The following is an 18,116-nucleotide window of genomic DNA, read 5'->3' on the forward strand; positions in this document are numbered from 1 at the left end:
TTGCGCCATACTTAGCAGAGTTATTGGAAGTCCTAACAAAAAACCTCTCTGCCAAATCGGATGAGAATTGCGCCCTCAAGCGGCTCAAGAAGTCATGATCTCAGATCGATTTATATGGCATTTATATGGCAGTTTATATGGCAGCTATATCAGGTTATATACCGATATACATACTTAGCACAGTTATTGGATATCATAACAAAACACCTCATGCAAAATTTCAGCCAAATCGGATGAGAATTGCGCCCTCCAGCGACTCAAGAAGTCAAGATCCAAGATCGGTTTATATGACAGCTATACCAGATTGTGATCCGATTTGAATCATACTTAGCGCAGTTGTTGGAAGTTATACCAAAACACCGCTTGCAAAATTTCAGTCAAATCGGATGAGAATTGCGCCTCCTAGAGGCTCAAGAAGTCAAGACCCTAGATCGGTGTATATGGCAGCTATATCAAAACATGGACCAATTTGGCCCATTTACAATCCCAACCGACCTACACTAATAAAAATATTTGTGCAAATTTTCAAGCGGCTAGCTTTACTCCTTCGAAAGTTAGCATGCTTTCGACAGACAGACGAACGGACGGACATGGCTAGATCGATTTAAAATGACATGACGATCAAGAATATAGGCGGACATGCTAACCTCTGCGCTACGGTGGCCTCCATCGGAAGAGGCATTAATATTTAAAATCCAACAACATTTCATTTAAATTATATTAAAGCAGAAAATGCCTTCTCTTGCGATAATATTTTAAAGAAATTTTCTCCCAAGAAAAGCTTCAACTAACATTTTCCTTTAACACAAAATTTCAATGAAATCTTTAATAATATTTTCTAAAAATAAAAAAAAAAACTGACCTGACTGAAAGTCAAACAAAATCGCAAAAACGTAAAGAGATTTAAAGCAAGAATCGTCAAGCGTCATAAGGTCAAATTTGGCCAATGAATCGCCAAAAGGAAGAAAAATCTTTACAACTGGCAGCCCTGGTTAAAAACTGAAAGCGCGATTTTGATTTGAGACCCATTGTTTTCTTAAGCAAATTTTCTTAGAATTTTAATTAGATATCGATTTTTGGTCCACACAAATTGGACCACCATTATGTCGTATAAAGATGTGTGTGTACAAATATATATGTACACACACATCTTACCTGCAAACGGCAACCCTGACTGTGATATCGCTCATTTTGTGGCGTGGTTACCCTTCCTCCTGGCCAAAGTGTTCCGATGAATTAGACAAAAAATTTAAGGAATTATTAAATGCCTTTTCTGCTGGAACAAGAGCAAGAAGAGCATAAATTATGTTGTCCAACGCCGCCGATAAAATGGAAATGCTCGGAAACAAAAGACACGAAAATGTGTTGAAAAGTCATTGAAGGCACCATAGTTAAGGTTGTTATAAATTATGGAAGCCATCATCGCATTCCTTTATCCCACTCATCTCCTGCTCCTCATGGTACTTGGAGTCACGTCCACAGGGCCATGATGTTTTGCCTACCCCATGTTCATGCTCTAACCCTTAATTGCAAACTTTCAAGATTTTTGCGAAAATTTTTTGCGAATTACAATGGCGTGTTTGTTTTGCGTTTAGTGTCAGAAAACAATTCATCTTCGTTTGGGGAATTTTCAGTCACTTCCATGGTCATGACACACGATGCATATTAATTTTTCTCCAGTCTGTCTGCCAGGCTTTTAGTTTCTTCATTAGTTTCAGCTATGGGGTTTTTATTAAATCGTTGAAAGACGTGAAGGGAAACTGATATTGGGTCTATTTTACAAACACTTTAAACTTCAAACCATAATTCTTAGAAAACGTTAAACTTTGCCAGCAATGGAGTGCCCACCAATTCCGTTGTAGCTAGCTGTGTAAAAGCTCGACGGTTTCAATGGATGAGTATACATTTGATTCTGGAAAGAGTTCTACTATACGAAATTGTATATATGTAGTACAAAATATTTTTCTTTGCTGAAATCTTCGAAATTATTTCTCACATTACGAACTATCAAATCCCTACAAGGTCCTACATAATGCTGGCATTGTTGCGGGTATTGCCTACATACATAAATAATAACCCTTAAAAAACGTAAAAATGTCTTCAATAGGACAATACATTACACAAAAACATTAACACACCGCCTTTTGGTGAAACTAAGGAGATTTTCATGGCGTAGGAAAAAATGAAATCTGTTACGCAGTGGTAGGTATAGCTTATCTTTGAAATCGTTTTTCGACCTGGCTAAGATGGACAAAAAAAAAACAAAAGCCTAGATAATCAGTAAATGTGACCGCGGCATCTGCCGCACTGGCAACAATGTTCATCTGGAAATAGTAGCATTTGATGTTATCGCTCGTAGCAGAAAACTAAGATGAAACAGAAGAGGAGGCAGCTTGCAACTTCTATTAAATAAAAATTGTCGTTAACGATTGTATTGAGTGCTCAAAGGCCATTCAATTGTCAACTTGTAGTTCTACTTGCTGCTGCTGCTGCTGTCGCCACAGAGGATGATTTTGCCGCTGATGAGGCACTGTGGGCTTTTTCAAATTGTTTTCTTCATAAAATGTACTGTATGAAAGCGAATCAACTGTGAACTCATTGATAGTTGGGACCCTGTTATGGGCCCAAATGATAAGTCTGTCTGTTTCATTACCATAGACATTGGATAGGCTAGTGTAACCTAGATAAAGTAAATAAGGTATCCCAAGGATCCTAACTTTAGCTGTTTCGTCTGCGCGTGTCATAAGAAACTGGAAGCTCGATTTATATGTAAGACTCATGATTTCTTGGGCAAAATTTTTAGAATCAAAATTTACCAACCCAAAATGGTCACTGTTTTTGTCTGATCTAGTTATGGGGAACCATTGCAATAACATTTGACATTTAGCAAAAAAAACAGTTTTTCGTGTAGGATATGTCGAATTAACTGCATATGTAGCATATGTATATTAAACCATCCCATCCTATAAGGGAGAAACAGTTTTTTGAAAGTAGAAAAATGTATACCCTCCAATTTTTTTCCCTTTGATCCCAATAAGTGAATTAAATTATGACGATCGGTTAATGATAACGTATGCCGCCACGGGGAATTTAACCTCAAAAGTGTGGTCTATTTTCATGAAATTCAGCAAATATGCCTTACAGCTGAAGAAAAAGAAAATTTTTAATTTGAAGCAACAACAGCTCTTAGATTTATTTTGTGATTTTATTGAATCACACCAGAGGAAGGAACTAAGGCGAAAGGAAGATTTGTGGTGAATAACAAAAAATCTGTCCAGATTTGGATATATATCCGATACATACATTTTGAGATCTTTTTTGTCAATGTTATTGAACTTACAAATCAACAACCGAATGGGACGACATTCTTCTCAGATGTTTCCCAAACCTAGAAGAAAATACATATATAGTGAATTTAAAGCGAATCTGTTCATACATGTATATAGTTCCAAAATAAATAGTTATTAGGATATTCGTTCAAGGTTATACAACGTTCATCGGTTCATATTTGGCTTTTGTTCGATATATGCAGTTTTAAAGACTTACGTTGTGTGCCACAATTAACAACTGATTGGGCTGTTCGGACTCGGCTATAAAAAGGAGGCCCCTTATCATTAAGCTTAAAACTTGAATCGGACTGCACTCATTGATATGTGATAAGTTTGCCCCTGTTCCTTAGTGGAATGTTCATGGGCAAAACTTGCATTTGCATGTGATATATTAGATATGTACTTATATGAGAAGTATGTACCACTGCAGACAAGACAGATACCCATCAATTAGCGTCCATGGTTTGATAGGGATTTGAAATTGTTGATGAACAAAAGGGACATAGCATATAACCGCTGGAAAAGGACCAAAATTCCTTCACTGTATGATGAATACAAAAAAATTCGAAATGAATTCAATTGTATGGTATGGAATAAGAAAACTCGATATTTCAGTGAGAAGTTCAATAAGGCTTTGTGCAGTAAGTATATGTGGAAGACCATTCGAGAGATTGGAATTAATAAAACAACGTGTGATATGAACAGTGATTTGGTCGTTGATTTACTGAATGAGGAATTTGTTATTTTTGAGGCTGTTACACCGAACAAGGAATATTACAACGATTTGGAGGAAGTTAACTGGGAAGGACCCTTATTTGATTTCGAGTGTATTAGTGATAGCGACGTAGTAGAGAGCATTCGATCAGTTGCGTCAAATGCTATTGACCCTGATGGATTGGATCCAAAGTTTTTTTTTAACATTTTTAACTCCATAATAACAGATCATACTATCCAATTTCTTGGAAGAGAGCTAAGGTTGTTCCCCTTTCAAAGGGTTCTAATAAATACCGACCAATAGCTCTACTGTCATATCTGTCAAAATTTTTTGAGTGCACAGTAAATAAACAAATCAAATCTTACCTTGTAAACAATTCGCTTTTGACAGTCCGGGCTAAGACAAATTACAGTCCGGGCTAAGACAAAACCACAGTTGTGTTACGGCCTTACAAAAAGTAACTGTGGACCTATAAGAAAATTGGTCCCGATTCACATTCTCATATATCTACATATATATCATATATTTAAACCCCATATTGCCATTGCCCTCAAAATTAGATATCAAATTCGTTTTCTAATAATACGTCCTATTTGGGGGTAGTTATGGTGGTGGGACGTCCGCTAGACAGCTGGCCCATAATGTTGATATTAGATACGTGGTCTACTCCCACATACCTTTAATTTGAACCCCATATTTCCATAGTCGGCTTGGAGGGTGTTTTGGGGGATGGGCGGCCACTCAGTGAGTTGGCCTTGAAAATATATATCGGATTAATGTTCCACTTTACAAACCCTCTTATTTGAGCCTCATATTGCAATAGTCAGAAAATACTTACTATTTGGGTGGTGTTGTGGGGGTGGGGTGGCCCCATAGACACTTTTCACGAATATTGATATCAAATTTGTGCTTTACTTCCAAAGACCTTTCATCCCCTTTGGGGGATGTTTTTGGTGAGAGGCGGCCCCCCAACCACTTGGTCCCATATTTGGATATCACATTCGTATTCTGCATTCAAATGCCTTTTATTTAAGCCCCATATTCCATGGTCAGTAAATAAGTCCTGTTTGGGGGGTGTTTTGGGAAAGGGGTGGACCCCCAGTAACGTGATCCCACTTTTCGATATCAGATTCGTATTCTACTCGCAAATACCTTTCATTTAAGTCCCATATTGCCGTGGTCGGTAAATATGTCAAATTTAGAGGTGTTTTGGGGCTTGGGATGGTCCCCCCTAGCACTTGGTCTGACCATTGGATATCAGATACGTTTTCTTATCCTAAATACCTTTCATTTGAGTCCCATATTGTCGTGATTGGTCTAAATATATGTTTGGTAGGTTTTGGGGTGGGGCAGCCCCCCTAGGTACCCCATCCGAAATTTGGATACTAAATTTTTATTTTTAGGGTACTATATGAGAGCACACAAAATTTCGCTTACATCGCACCATCCATCTCCGAGATCTGGCGTTTCTGAAAATTAGGGTAAGGAGGAGGGTCCGCCCCCTCTTCAAATATCAAAAAATGGGTACTACATTACATACATATTTTCACCACGGGGTCATTATGCACCATCTGTGAACATTTCAAGAAAATCGGTGCAGCCGTTTCTGAGTCTATAAGGAACACACAAACATACAAACAAACAAACAAACACAAATTGATTTTTATATATAAGATTCGTCTTTGAAACACTCTACCTACAAACAATCGTCTAACTTCTAATGACACGCAATTCAGATCTAAAATTTACAAGTATTTTGAATAACTTTTCCTAAAATTTAATTTATTAAATTATGTTAATTATTCAAATTGTGCATCAAAATTTAAAAACAAATTATTGTAATTAAAAACGGTATGTATTTATTTAATTATACATTATATAATTATAATTTATAATATTGGGTATTTTGCAATAATGTTGTAATTTTTCAACCGTATTTATAACAGTTTGAACATATTTGCTCGAAATTTGATACAGATTGTTTAAACGCTCATCTGAAAACATCCGCCGAGGTCCATCAAAATTGGTTCGGAATCAGATATAGCTCCACCTTGTAGCTATAGGGTAGGTGTAGAGTATTATAAAGTCGGCAACGCCCGACTTTTGCCTTTTCTTACTGGTTTTGATTGTATCATTGACTTTATGTAAATTCTCTATTTAATATAAATCTACTTTAAAGACCCCAGGATAAAAAAACGATTTTTCAAAAAATTTCAATCAAAATATCTAGTAGTGTATAGAGTAGCCTGTTTAAGATAACGCCTAACATCGATTTACATATATTGCAACAAAGATTAAGAAAATAGATGTGCCTAAAATCTCAGATCACTTATTCACGCTGCAGTAATCTGTATTTGGAATACAAATGTGCCCAACAGGTTGGGCAAAAATTGACATACAGCATAATACATGAAATATATGCTTTTCAGCTTCGACTTATTTAAAAAAAAAAGCTCAAAAAATCCAAATGTTGCAAAAACGGGTAAAACTTTTTTGAGCATATATATGTAGTCAAGTATCCTCTGAATAAGAAAAACCAAGATTCAAAGCATACTTTTTTAATGGTCAACTATATCTCTATGTTTTTATAAAAAAAAAAAAAAACAAAATTTGAAAGTCGCCAGAAACTATTTAATTTACACATCTAAAGTTATGATCTCCACTGTAGCAAAATTTGTTAAATTAGCAAAAAACCTAGTCACATGGCTTATAGCTTTTCCGAAAAAATTCGTATAAAAATTATACAAATTCATGTTAGTTTGAAAAATGTTAATCAACCTACTGTAACTATTTCCTACGACCATATATGTCCGGAAATTTTCCATATTTTTGAAATTTCAATTTGATTTAAACGAAACTTTTGTGGTCAAATTCACCACAGTGCGACGTCCAAAATTGGAAAATGTGAATTTTTTAGGATCCATTGGAGGATTTTACATCTTAGAATTCAATTTGAGCACAAAGTGAACACCTAGAACCTCTACTTTGGCAGTTTATAGTGTACCGATTGACTCAGAATTACTTGCTAGGTTCGATCTAGCCATGTCCGTTTGGCTGCGAATTTGGTTGTCCGTTCGTGTTTTGTAATCAAGATACAGGTCGCTTAGTTATCCAATCATCACAAAATTTGTAGCAACTATGTTTGTGTTTCACACCTCTGCTCAATTTTATCAAAATCGATTCAGAGCCCTTGCAGCTCCCACATATACTTATCCTCGATTTACATTTATAAGGCCGTAACTACAACCCATCACCATAGGAGAGGGGACTGTACTAATCTAGTCATTCCGCTTTAAACACCTGAAATATTGGCCTGAGACCCTATAAAATATTTATATTCTTGATCGTTGTGACAATCTGAGTCGATTAAGACATGTCCGTCCGCCCTTTTGTGGAAATCACAATAGCGGTCGAACGCATAAACATATCCTCTTGAAATTTTGCTCAGAGACTTCTTATTGAGGTAGGTCATTCGAGATTGAATTGGGTCATATCAGTTCAGGTTCGGATATAGCTCCCATATAAAGCGATCTCCCAATTTGACTTCTTAAATCCTTGCATGTCGCAATTTTTGTCCGATTTGGTTGATATTTTGCACGTAGTGTTCTTTTAACAACTGTGCTAAGTATGGTCGGAATCGGTCTATAACCTGATATAGCTCCCATACAAGCCGATCTCCCGATTTGAAATCTTAAGCCTCTGGGAGCCGCAATTTTTGTGCGATTCTGTCAATTACGATCCAAATCGATATTTAACCTGGTTCAGTTCCTAGAAAATGTAACTCTTTCAGCAGTTTTTTTAACTGTGCTTCTACCTTTTTTTGCATTTTGAAAAGATATATATTATCACCAGACATTAGCAAAATCGCTAAGAGTCATGAAATGTTATCATTAAAGAAACATTTTGGGTATAACATGAATGTGAAAATAAGTTGTAAGAGTTAATCCTGGGGCTCCAGCGTCGGACTTCTGGAGGATATGTCAACCTTTTGAGGAGAGTGTTAGAATTCGTAAAAATTGCGATTTTTCTCAAATTTTTAGTTTTTGTAAAAATATGTAATAAAGCATTTTCGTGATTTTCTTTGATTTGTTTTATAAAACTTGTTCCCAAAATAAACTTAAAAGCCTTTTGACACAAAATGTTCATTTTTTTGATTAAATATCATATTGCCTATATTCGGCGTCATTTCACATAAGTGGAATGGAGACTTCGTGATTTTGGGGTCATTTTAGGGACTGCAAAAATTCAATTTTTTTTCGATTTTCCTCGTAAATAGCACCTTACCCCTGTTTTAGAACTGATCGAATAAGTTGTCTATATTTAGTCTCTCTTATCGAGAAAGCAAACAGTCACATCAACAAAAAGTGGGATTCTCAAAAAAAACAACAACAACAACAAGTACAACCCAAAAACCACATCGACTGTTTTTTTGTGTGAAACTACGATGTTAATCGAATGACGACGTAAATTTTGGTAACAATTTTTTTAACGACGTAAATCGAGGTACTAATGTACCGTAAATGTCGCCTTAAACAGTGTAAAGCTCTAGAAATATCTTTATCGATTTTTTCGTAAACCTTCGTGTTCTTCAAAAAGTTCAAGTTCCGAGTCAGAATTTTAGAAATGAGAGCTTGAAAGGAAATTACTCTTGCCGTCCACCGCGTCTGATGCATAACAACCGCAGGTCGAAGACTGCAAGCGCCATTAATACGATCTGTATTGGATGCATTTGTATCACAACAGAGAATTTGCACTTAGCCGTCAAGATTTTAATCACCAATCGCTTGGGCGGCGATAAAGCGGCGTCCGAAGAAGACGCATCCAAAGTCTGGCACCTTACATTGGAAAACTTCTTCAATGGAACTTGCACGTTTCCTTCGAATGTGCCTCCGAATTCTCTGAATCTTTGATTTGCTTATCGAAAAATCACTCATCAAGCGCCTCAATTGTTGCTTCAATAATAAAACTATATAATATTTTGCACAAATGATCCTTATTAGTATAGGTCGGTTCAGATTAAAATTGGGCCAAATCAGTTCATGTTTTGACATAGCTGCCATATGAACCAACCTCGGATCCGGACTTCTTGATCCTTATTAGTATAGGTCGGTTCAGATTATAATTGGGCCAAATCAGTTCATGTTTTGACATAGCTGCCATATGAACCAATCTCGGATCCGGACTTCTTGAGCTTCTAGAGGGCGCAATTCTTATCCAATTTGACTGAAATTTTGCATGTGGCGTTTTGTTATGACTTTCAACAACAATGCTAGGCATGATCTAAATTGCTTAGCTCCCATATAAACCGATCTCCCAATTAGACTTCTTGAGGTTCTAGAGGCCGTAATTCTTAGCCTATTTGCCTGGAATTTTGCACGTATCGTTTGGTATAACTTTCAATAACTGCGCTAAGTATGGTCTAAATCGGTTCATAACCTGATCTGGGGCCGAATTACCGCATACGTGATCGAGTACGCTTTTGTATAGAATGAGATTTCGTCACGTATCGAATGGATGCATTACCGCACTCGAAAGCTGTCGTACCGAACAAAAGAACACAAACATACAAATGACAATTAACATCCACCTGGCTTTTGGGAATTCATTGACATTTTTGAAACAAACGTGAATTTATAAATAAAAAAAAGCATGGCTACATTCCTTTTGTTTTGCTTATTGTCCTCTGATTCTGAAGAGGACAACAACTTTGTACATATTCGCTGAGAAAGGTTAGATAATGTGATTCAATGCTTCGCTTTTGTTAAGAATTAAGTGAAAGTACCTCATTTGGAATCGTCTTTGGAAAAGCAATTGACGCCTTTTTTATGATTCTCAGTTTTAAAGAAAATTTTTGGGAAACAAAAGGTCATGTCATTTTTATGATTGTCCTTTTTATAGCCGAGTTCGAACGGCGTGCTGCAGAGCGACACCTTTTTGGGGAGAAGTTTTTACATGGCAAAGTCCCTCACAACTGTCGCCAGCATTAAGAGGGGAAAACCACCGCTGAAAAATTTTCAGAGGTTCCTGCCAGTATTCGAACCCAGGCATCGGTGGCCTCCTCCTCCTTAGGTATATAGCCACCGTAAAATAAGATGCTCCCATACATAAATACCTGCTGACAAATCTTCTTATATATAAAAATCAATTTGTTCGTTGCTTTGTTTGTTAGTCTGTTCGGTATAGACTCAAAAAACGGCAGAACCGATTTTCTTGAAATTTTCACAAATGGTGCACAATGATCCCGTGATGAAAATAGGGTACAACATTTTTTGATTTCTGAAGGGGGGCGGACCCTAACCCTTACCCTAATTTTCAAAAACGCCAGGTCTCGGAGATGGGTAGTGCGAGTGTAACGAAATTTTGTGTGATCTTTTATAGTAACCTATCCAAATCCCGGATGCGGTACCTAGGAGGGACGCCCCACCCCAAATCCTACCAAATATATATATAGGCCAATTACAACAATATGGGACTCACATGAAAGGTACTTAAGATTGCTTGGGAGACCACCCCAACCCCCAAAATCGGACATATTTACCGACCATGGCAATATGGGACTCAAACGAGAGGCATTGCGAGTAGAATACGAATTTGGCACCCAAATGTGGGACCAAGTGGGACCCAACCAGAACTTATTTACTAACCATGGCAATATGGGGCTAAAAAAAAGTATTTGACTGTAGAATACGAATCTGATATCCAAATGTGGGACCAAGTGTTTGGGGCCGCCCGTCTCCAAACGCAAACCCCAAAGAGGACAAATTTACGACCATTGCAATGTGGGGCTCAAATGAAAGGGGGCTGGGAAAGGTCTTTGGGAGTAAAGCACGAATCTGATATCAATATTCGGGAAAAGTTTCTACGGCGCCAGCCCACTCCCAAAACACCACCCAAAAAAGGCGTATTAGCTGACCACTGAAATATGGGGAGTAAGAGGTATTTTAGAATGGAACACGAATCTGATATATATTTTCAAGGCCAAGTCACTGAGTGGCCGCCCCATCCCCAACAACCCCCAAATAGAACGCATTTGCTCACCATGGGAATTTGGGCCTTAAGAGAGTGGAGTTCAATACCCCAAACCGGAAATAATTGCTGACTTTTGTAATAAGAAAACAAATTTGATAGCCAATTTTAAGGCCTATGGCAATATGCGGATCAAATAAATGATATTTTAGAGTAGAGCACGATGCTGATAAATTTTCATGACTAAGTGTTTGGGGTACCACCCGCTCCCTCTAGGGGTCTACCCCTTCCACAAACCAGCCAACAAGTGGTAATTATTTACTCTGACTATCGAAATATCGGGCTCAAATAAATTTATTTGGGATTAGAATACGAATGTGATATCCAAATGTGGGACCAGGTATATGGGACACCGCCCATTCCCCAAAAAGCCCCCAAAGAGTGAGTACAAATTTACCGACCATGGCAATATGTGGTTCAAATGAAAAGTATCAGAAAGCAAATTCGATAACCCAAGTGTTTGGGGGACTCTTCATCCCATGAACTTCCCTGAAACCGATGGCAATATTGGGTTTAAACAAATGGTATTGAAAGTAGAGCACTATGCTTATATTTTTTTCAAAGCTTAATGTCTGGGGGACCACCTCACAGCCGAAAAAACCTCTAAATCGGATATACGTATTTACCAATCATGGGGATATGGGGCTCAAATGAGAGGTATTTGGGAGTAGAGCACGAAATTCATACCCAATTTCGGAAGTCCACTCCCTAAACCCACCAATCAATAAGGATTATATGGGATACAGATAAGGGCATTTATATTGCTATGCTATTTGTCAAGCGATATACATATACTTTTTTCCGTAGCATGGTATTTTACTAAAAGCTCTGTAATTGTCGAAAATAATTTTGCAAAGATAGTTTTGTTCCATATAAAGAAGGCGTAGCGGAGTGGGCCCGGTTCAGCTAGTAGTAAATAAAACTAAGTAGTGTAAATAGATGTTCACTGATCGATTTGTGTTATTCAAGAAGTTCAGACAAACCATTCAATTTGTTGAATACAATACCACATGTCATTCAAGAAGAGCTCTTTTAAGAGAAGAACGAGGAAACCGGGACAAAGAACCTATTGCGGTTTCAAGCACCAAGATGCGATGTGACAATTGTTAATGGACCATTAAGCGGACGGAGTCGCATGCCCCTGAAAAAACACGTCATTGGAAGCTTCAAATTTCTTAACTCCACTACCAAAGGTCGGAGAAGGAGGATGGATCTAATTGCTATAGAGCTTAAGTTCTTATGGAGCCAAACATTGAACTGTTCGCATATATCTGATCTGTGTAACACTAACAAAACTTCTGAAAAACAACGAGCGCTGCAGAAAAAACAAACCTTTGATTTATTGAAGGAATTGTTTGACATGACTAAGGTAAAAGGCGAATGGATGTGCAAAGTAGATGAGAACTTCTCCAAAATACAAGTTGAGAGCAAAGGCCTCTTTGGCTGTTCCAGCGGCAAACCTGCTGGTGTCAATAATATCCACCCATCCAAGCGAAAGAGGGCAATAGAAACGACTGTTTCCACACTTACCAACTCAGCGATACTTGATTGTTCCGAAATTAGAATGGACACATTGGACAAAAGTACAGATAATCATTGGGAGGATTACAAAGCAACATCAAGGAGAAAAAGGAAGGATAACATGCATGCAAAACGCCTTGTTGCAAGCTCAAAGGTGTCATTCCACGGAGCAGCAACGGTCTGCCACCAGCTCTTCGCTGAGGGCACATGTCATGTCACGAATCCGCAAGGCTACCTACAAAGAAGCTCCTTGGGTAAAAAGTATTTGGAGAGCGCGATTTAACTGGAGAAGTGTACATTGCACTTTGGCGGCAAAGAGCTTTGAATATCAGGCTGTATCAGACTTAATTCCAAATATTAAGTTGATTGCGCTCAAAATAGAAGATGGGAAGCTCAAACATTCGCAGAAGGGCTCCAGAATGTGTTTGATGAGTTCAACCTTTGGGGATCAATTGTGATGATTGTTGTCGATATAACAAGCGAGAATACCGGCAAAAAGAGAGGCGTTTTAGTTCGAATGGTAAAACTCAGATTAAAGAAACAGGCGGCTGGAGAGACGACACGAATCCCATGGCAGCCGGTTGTACGTACCGGATTGACCCGATGGAGTACTTCATCGGCAAGGGCTGCCACCTCAGTGTATAACACACTGCTACAACAACAACAACAACAACGACACGAAGTTTCTCTTCCACCTCAGTCGTGCCTTCTGTCGCTTCACTGAGAGGAGTGAATTTTCCCTTTTGAAAATTTTAACCAGATTCCAAACACCTGTAATGCAAGCTGGAACTTTCGTGTTATTCTAGCTCTTCTTTTGTTTACTCTGATGCCTGAAACCCGGAACATGTTGCGTAAAATCTGTTCATTCATTTCTTAATCATGGCCAGATCATTGGTTTAGTAGTCAAATGTTTCGTTCTGAAGATTTTGAAGAACTATCTGTAGCTTTGAATGACTACCCAAATCTCTTAAATGCTTGAAGACACACTGGAAAAAAGATGAATCTCCAATTAATATTGGGCCGGTGATCGCGAGCGATCAAAGTTAGGCAAGACTTATATAACTGCTGCCGCAACAAGGACAACGACCCACTAAGATTCATCCTCTCCAATGTCAACGTGGATATTTAACTTCCTTGAGAACATGATACAGGGATATGAGGTTGTAAAAAGTCATCACCCAAATGTTTTGTATATGGCAGGCATATCTAAATCGGAATTTTCACCAAAATTCATAGCATTTGTCCCTGGGCTAAAAAAGTAATGAGTGTGCAAAATTTGCAAAAAAATGCATTTTCCACGTGTTATCATTAAAATATTTCGTATTTCCTTAAGGGGGCAAAAAGGAAACAAGGAGGCTATACGATAAAAAAACACGGTCTTTTGGGACACTCAATGTGAATATACATAACATGGCATGGCTTCAGAATTCAAAATTAGTGTCCGACGTGGATCAAAATCGATATATACTTTAATAGTATTCTGTAATCCCACAATCGTATTGACCCATAATGGCGCGGACCTCCATATGAAAACCAATAAGAAGATTTGACTTTTTAACTCCTGGATTAATATATTTTCCAGTGATTTGGGGCCCACTGTGCTTTGTCATCATCTTCAATGGCGTTATTTTGCGGCACTGCGACAATTGGTGATAACTTAAGTCGCTCAGAGAGAGGTAGAGCATCCACGGACGCGCTTTAGCAGCCCATTGCATTGAAGACCAAATTGAACGTAGCCAACGAATGTGTGTGTCGGTGTCAATTAACGGTGGCTTAACATGGCTTGAGGCAAAAATCAAATAATACAAAAAAAAACTCCAACAAGATTTATGAGCAGTGACGGACAGCGCAGAACTAATGAAAAAAATCAAAACAAGAAAATACAGCCGAAGCTGTTGCAACAACTTTTAGCTACGGTTTATTGCAGTTCTTACGAAAATAATTGGAAATAGTGCCGTTTGCGAAAACAAAATTACCTAAATTTTCAAAAACGATTGCAAGTTTTCCCACCCCATTTGATTTACCATGGAATTTATGGGTGAAACTCTTGGTATATTTTTAGGGGTGGCCGCAATTATTTTTTGTAATGTCAACGTTTGTTTCATATTTGACTACGAACGTCTAGCGCCGCAAGCAGTCGTGGCCGAGTGGTTAAGGCGTCTGACTCGAAATCAGATTCCCTCTGGGAGCGTAGGTTCGAATCCTACCGGCTGCGGAGAGCTTTTTTATTTACCAAATAAAATATTAACGGCAAAAAATTTAACGCAGATAGCACACTACGTTAAATTGAATTGAAAACTGTTTAAAAATACACCAAAAGCAGTATTCTCTTGAAATTATTAAAGGGTCAAGCTAAAAACTACTACTTTTTTCTCTTGAATGAAAAAACTTCCTACATACATACATACCCCCTTTAAGGCTGGTACTATATTCGTTTTTCGCATTATTTTTCGCCGATCACTTTTTTTAGATAATAGATTTTGAATCAAAAACTTGCTGATTTCATTCAGTAGAACATTCCCTCATTACTTTCGGCAAAATTTTAATAAAATTGTTATTAGCGTAATGTTACAAAAAGTAATCACGAAAAAAAGGGTTTTTAAGGGTGAAAACGAACCACGTTTTTCGCCGATTACTTATTTTAGATAATCGATTTTAAAGCAAAACAACATGCTGATTTCATTCAGTAGGACTTTTCCCCCATTACTTAGGGTGAAATTTAAAAAAAAATTGTGATTTATCATTGTTTTTTGTGCAGTGTATCAAAAAACTTGTAGCGAAAAAATGGGGTTTCAACGGTGAAAAACGAAAATAGTACCAGCGATTAACTGACCAAAAAAAAATAATAATAAATTATTAACATACATTATTATAACAAAATATCATTTAAAACAAACATCGGTACCTATTTAACACCAGAAATACTACGATTTATTATAAAGGGTAATTTTTTAGCTATTATTTTTTGGCAACACTGGTTTAAACAGCTCACTCAAGTTTCGTGTTTTGTTTCACTGTCAAAAATCTTCAGTTTAGTCTTTAATTTAACCATAAATCGTCTTACAAACGAACACCGCTTGCAAATTATTTAATTTTATTATCAAAATTGGCCGCCTAGATTTTAAGCTCGACCCCTACTATATTTATATGGAAGGAAGCTATATCCAAAATTTTAACCTATTTTAATAAAAATTGGCAGAGGCTTTCAGATAGGTATTACAACATTCCATACCGAATTTCATGCATGTCTGTCCAAAATTATTGTTACTACGCTCTTTTAAGTGTAAATCGGTTCAGATTTAAATATAGCTCCCATATACGTAGAGCTATATCTAAATCTGAACCAAAATGGATAACCTTTGTGTTTGGGCTCAGAAATTGATATGTATGTGCAAATTTTCGTCATGATTGGATAATAAATGTGATCTCTACCTTAATTACAAAAAACAAAAGACTGACTATCAGCACAAGGTTTACCCTGTACGTTTTTAGGGACATTGGCTTCATTATCTCGAATTCAGTATTACTGACGTTCTTCTTTATTGAACACCAAATGTTAAAAAGAAAATGGCCTTAAATTTGGCCAGTTTACACACGCTGACACTGTATAGGGTAAAAATAAAACAGTGCTTTAATAAAATTTAGTTTTGTGTAAGCAAACCTTGAAGAAAAAAATGTGCGTTGGCCGGGAATCGAACCCGGATCAACTGCTTGGAAGGCAACTATGCTGACCATTACACCACCAACGCAACCAACAGACGGTTGTCACTACATATTCAGAAGCTGAAAGGTAGCTTTAAGCACAAAGCTTTTATTTTTTTGTGGCGAAAGCACAGCATGTTATTTTTATTACCCATTGCTGAGTTATACCCCTTGCAACGCCAGCGCAAAAAGCGTGGTTTTATATGAAAAACAAAACCAAAATTTGAATGGGATATTGAAAATGACGAGTCACAATGTTGGGCAATAAGTTTCATAGCGATGATAATGTTACGGTTTAAGAAATTGATAATGCTGAATAAATTTTTTATATACCTTCACCATAAGATAGAGTTATACTAACTTCGTCATTCCGTTCGTAACACTGCGAAATATTGATTAAGACCCCATAAGGTATATATTCTTGATTGTCGTGACATTTTAAGTCGATCGTTTTTGATTGTAAATGAGCCAAATCGTCCCATATAAACCGATTTCCCGATTGTACTTCTCGAACCTCTAGAGGGCGCAATTCTTTACCGATTTAGCTGAAATTTTGAGCGACGAGCTCTCTTATCCAACATCCCTGACAAGTATGATCTGAATCGTTTCACAAACTGATATAGCTCTCATAAAAACCGATCCCCCGATTTCAATTATTGAGCCTCTAGGGAGCGTAATTTTTATACCAATTGAATGAAATTTTGCACAATGACTCATGCTATAACTTCCAATAACTCTATAAAGTATTACCCCAATCGGTCTATAAAATAATATCGCTCCCATATAAATTTATCTCTCGATTTGTGATCTTGAGAATCTACAAAAAGTAATTGTTATCCAAATAAGTATGAATCCGTGGGTATTTCTTGTTATGACCTCCCAATATCTTTTTTAAGCGTTCTGCCTGTAAGGTGAAACAGTGTAAAGAACTCGACAAACGCGATCCATGGTGGAGTGTATAGGTTAAGTGCTTCTAAGTTCGGCATATACCAGTTGGCACCTTTGTTTTTCAAACTCAAATAACTAAAAATATGTATACTAAATCATCTTCATACTAAAACAAGTAAAAGCGTGCTAAGTTCGGCCGGACCGAATCTTATATACCCTCCACCATGGATCGCATTTGTCGAGTTCTTTTCCCGGCATCTCTTCTTAGGCAAAAAAGGATATAAGAAAAGAGTTGCTCTGCTATTAAAACGATATCAAGATATGGTCCGGTTCGGACCACGATTAAATTATATGTTGGAGACCTGTGTAAAATTTCAGCCAATTCGTATAAAAATTGCGCCCATTGGGGCTCACGAAGTAAAATAGAGAGAACGATTTATATGGGATCTATATCGGGCTATAGACCGATTCAGACCATAATAAACACGTTTGTTGATGGTCATGAGAGGATCCGTCGTACAAAATTTCAGGCATATCGGATAATAATTGCGACCTCTAGGGGTCAAGAAGTAGAGATCCAAGAACGGTTTATATGGCAGCTATATCAGGTTATGAACCGATTTGAACCTTATTTGACACAGTTGTTGAAAGTAAAAATAAAATACGTCATGCAAAATTTCAGCCAAATCGGATAGGAATTGCGCCCTCTAGAAGCTCAGGAATCAAATCCCCAGATGTGTTTATATGACAGCTATATCAGGTTATGGACCGATTTCAACCATACTTGGCACAGTTGTTAGATATCATAACGAAATACTTCGTGCAAAAATTCATTCAAATCGGATAAGAATTGTGCCCTCTAGAGGCTCAAGAAGTCAAGACCCAAGATCGGTTTATATGGCAGCTATATCAGGTTATGGACCGATTTAAACCAT

General features: G+C 37.4%; 2 non-coding genes across 2 annotated transcripts; one reads left to right on the top strand and one right to left on the bottom strand.

Moving 5' to 3' along the window:
* The first annotated feature begins 14,724 nt into the window (after positions 1–14,724).
* Trnas-cga (transfer RNA serine (anticodon CGA)) lies at positions 14,725–14,806 on the top strand. Its single transcript has one exon. It is a non-coding gene; the product is annotated as a tRNA-Ser (tRNA).
* Positions 14,807–16,268: 1,462 nt separating this feature from the next.
* Positions 16,269–16,340, bottom strand: Trnag-ucc (transfer RNA glycine (anticodon UCC)). Its single transcript has one exon. It is a non-coding gene; the product is annotated as a tRNA-Gly (tRNA).
* Between the last annotated feature and the right edge of the window lie 1,776 nt (positions 16,341–18,116).

The sequence above is a fragment of the Stomoxys calcitrans genome, chromosome 4, assembly GCF_963082655.1.
Source record: "Stomoxys calcitrans chromosome 4, idStoCalc2.1, whole genome shotgun sequence".
Taxonomy (NCBI): domain Eukaryota; kingdom Metazoa; phylum Arthropoda; class Insecta; order Diptera; family Muscidae; genus Stomoxys; species Stomoxys calcitrans.